Source organism: Pteropus vampyrus, unplaced genomic scaffold (genome assembly GCF_000151845.1).
Source record: "Pteropus vampyrus isolate Shadow unplaced genomic scaffold, Pvam_2.0 Scaffold1058, whole genome shotgun sequence".
In the NCBI taxonomy this organism is placed as follows: domain Eukaryota; kingdom Metazoa; phylum Chordata; class Mammalia; order Chiroptera; family Pteropodidae; genus Pteropus; species Pteropus vampyrus.
This window is the reverse complement of record NW_011889839.1, coordinates 1460-1667: the sequence shown is the minus strand read 5'-3', so window position 1 is coordinate 1667 and position 208 is coordinate 1460.

Here is a 208-nt window from a genome sequence, read left to right as displayed (position 1 = left end):
ATTAATAGGGTTTCTATTTTTTTTGCCCTTGATGTTTTAGAAAATTATCTGATTATGAAATATTAGAGCAAATACAATAATAATGATGACAAACAATACCTTTCTTCTGTAGAATGTGTTATTCTCTCATTTGTTTTCCCCCCAAAACCATGTGAAGTTGTTATTATTGTCTTCATTACACAGATGAGAAAATTTAAGATTATGCAGC